We start from the raw sequence: 3586 nt of genomic DNA, 5'->3' as shown, positions 1-3586 counted from the left end.
TTCAAGGACTAAAGCATAATCTATTGAGTGTGGCATAGTTAAATAACATTGGATTCAAGGTAGAATTCTTGAATGGGAAGGTCAAACTGCTAGATGGAAAGGGAAATCTAGTTGGGTTTGACAAACAAACAAAAGGTAACCTATTCTACCTAGATCTCAGTGAAAGTTCATGTTTTATTGCTCAAGTAGAAGAAAGCTAGTTATGGCATAAAAGATTGTGTCATGTGAACTTTGATAATCTTGTTAAGATAAGTAGAAATAGAAGAGTAAGAGGTATTCCTAGTTTGAGAAAACTTGATATATGGTCTATGCAAAAACTGTCAAATTGGTAAAATGGGCAAGACAAGTTTTAGAAGCAAAGACTATCATTCAGAAGAAGTCTTGGAGCTAGTACATACAAACTTATGTGAACCTATTGGAATAGAGAGCTACAATGGAGATAAGTATTTTAATTTTTTTGTTTGATGATTGTTCTAGAATGATGACTATAATGTATCCGAAAGAAAAATTTGAAGCTTTTCAAAAGTTTAAGTGGTATTTAACAAGAGTAGAAAAAGAAACTAGAAAGAAGCTAAATTTTTTGAGATCGAACAAAGGTGGTGAATTCATTTCCAATGAGTTCAATGAATTTTGCATTGAGAAAGGAATTGAGAGACAAATATTAGCCCTTGGTACACCTCAAAATAATGGTATAGCTAAAAGAAGGAATAGATCTATCATGGATTGTGCAAGAACCTTGATGATAGAAAAGAGTGTTATAATCAAATATTGGAAGGAAGTAATTAGTAAAGCGGTACATACCTTGAATAAAGTACAATTGAAGAAAGACTCAAATCAAAATCCTTATGAAATATGGTATGGCTAAAAACCCAATGTAAGTTACTTGAAAGTATTTGGTAGAAAATGTTATAGCTTGAAAGAATTGAGGAAAGGTAAATTTGATGTCAAAGGTGATGAAGGCATATTTCTAGGATACACCTGCAGAAGTAAAGCATACAAGTGTTTGAATATAACTACTCATAAGATCATAGAAAATGCACATGTGAGGATTGATGAATTTTCAAAAAAGAGTGAAGAGGAAAGAAACAAAGAACCTAAGGATTATAGAAAGTTTGTTTATTATGAGCCTGATATGGTACCAAATTAATCTGGAAGTCAGGAGGCCTCACCTCCCAAGTCCCCAAAATCTCCAAAAGCTATTGAGTTACAACCAGTGTAACCTAAGTCATAGTTTGAAGAACCTGAGTCATAGTCAGACGCTACTGAGCTAGTGCTTGAGCAAATCGAGTCAAGTGGACCCGAGTCATAGATAGTGGGACTTGAACTTAACATAGAAGACCATGAAGAGGTTAATGGAACATGTTCTAAACCCAAAGTACCTATGTTAGCTAGATATGTTAGAAAACATCATGCACTTGATCATATTATTGGATACAAGTCAGATGGAACAATGACAAGAAACAAATCTAAAGGTACATGTTTTCTTGCTAAATTTGAACCTAGAAATGTTAAAGATGCTTTGGGTAATGAAAGTTGGATTGAAGCTATGAATGAAGAAATAGAATAGATAGAGAATAATAAGACTTGGACTCTTGTTCCTAGACCCAAGGATAAAAATGTAATTGGTACAAAGTGGGTATTCAAAAATAAGCTAAATGAAGATGGAGAAGTTTCAAGAAACAAAACAAGGTTAGTTTGTAAAGGTTATTCTCAAGAAGAAGGTATTGATTATGGTGAAACTTTTGCTCCTGTTGCAAGATTAGAAGGTGTTAGGACTTTACTAGCATATGTCATATACAGAGGATTTAAAGTTTATCAAATGGATGTGAAATATGCATTCTTGAATGGAATTCTTGGTGAGGAAGTCTACATTGAACAACCTGAAGGTTTTGTAGATCCTAGCAAAAGAGACATGGTCTATAAATTGCACAAAGCTTTGTATGGTCTCATGCAAGGTCCCGGAGCTTGGTATGAAAGACTTCATAACTACTTGATAAAGGTTGGTTTTCAAAGAATAAATGATAACAATAGTCTATATATTAAAGAAGGACCAGATAAGAAGATTGTGTTGGTAGAAATATTTGTGGATGACACTATATTTATAGGAAATGATGACTTGTGCAAGGCATTTTCAGTAGAGATGAGTAAAAAATTTGAGATGTCCATGTTTGGAGAGATAAAATTCTTTGTTGGATTGCAAATCCAACAGAAGAAAGATGGTATCTACATTACTCAATCCAAATATATCAAGGAGATACTGAAGAAGTTTGGGATGGAAGTCTTGAAACCTGTTGGAACATGTATGTCTACTAGACATGAGCTTTCCAAAAATGATGATTCCAAAGAAGTAGATCAAACCACATACAGATCAATGATTAAAAAATTGTAATATGTAGTGTACACAAGGCCTGATATTGCATTAGCCGTTGGTATGGTGACAAGATTCTCAACACATCCTAAATAAAATCACATAATGACAATCAAGAGAATCATGAGATATCTGAAAGATATTGAAGAATATGTTTTATGGTACAAAAAGGGAGGCAACTTGGATTTGAAAGCATTCACAGATGCTAATTGAGTAGGAAGTGTTGATGATAGAAAAAACACAAGTGGTGGAGCATTCTTTCTTGGTAAAAGACTAGTATTTGGACAAACAAAAAGCAAAATTGTATTTCTTAGCCTACAATAGAGGCATAATATGTGGCAGCAATAGTAAATTGTTCTAATATTATTTGGTTCAAGCAATTGTTGGTAGGTATGAAGATAGAGATCAAGGATCCAGTGGTTATCTTCTATGATAACACTGGTGTAATCAATATATCAAAGAATCCTATATTGCATACCAAAACCAAGCACATTGTTATAAAATATAATTTTTTGAGATAATTTGTACAAGAAAAAGAGGTAAGATTGGAATATGTGAATAAAAAAGAGAAAATTACAAATATATTCACTAAGACATTACCTAAGGATGCATTTTTGTATCTAAGAGGTAAGTTGGGAGTCATTTCCCTATCTAAAACTTACTAAATGCAGTTTAGTGATGCATCAACTAGAGCATGTTGAAGATCAGACAGTTGATGCAATATTGAGTAAGGCACACTACAAATGAATTAGTATATAAGGTACATTAATATTCACTGAATATTGTCTTTGGCATAAGATGTCAAAGAGGGAGAGTTTGGTTGTCATATCAAAAGAAATTTTGTTTGGTGATGTCAAAGAGGAAGAACTTGGTTTGATATCAAAGGAGAGTTTGCTATAAGAAAAAGATGTTGCAGGTAGAGTTTTGTTGACAGAGGGAGAGACTAAAGGAAGAGGGAGTTTGCATTGATACAGGGAGTTGAGTTCTCATGTATGAGAATCATAATGAAACTAAGGATATGTTTCTTACTTTATTCTTGCTTTGAAAATTTCATTGTATTATGACATGTTGTGTTGCCATCAATGCCAAAGAGGGAGATTGTTCAAAGTAATTGATTAATTGTGTATTATCTTTGATGTTACACAAAATGTCATATCATTTCCAATTAGTGTATGCCAAACTCACTTGGGTGATGAAGATAGTTTCCTATGTTTGCCA

The sequence above is a fragment of the Cupressus sempervirens genome, chromosome 4 (assembly GCF_028749045.1).
Source record: "Cupressus sempervirens isolate cs-2001-9-10 chromosome 4, ASM2874904v1, whole genome shotgun sequence".
NCBI lineage: Eukaryota > Viridiplantae > Streptophyta > Pinopsida > Cupressales > Cupressaceae > Cupressus > Cupressus sempervirens.
The sequence above is the reverse complement of the archived record's forward strand: the minus strand, read 5'-3'. Positions refer to the sequence as shown.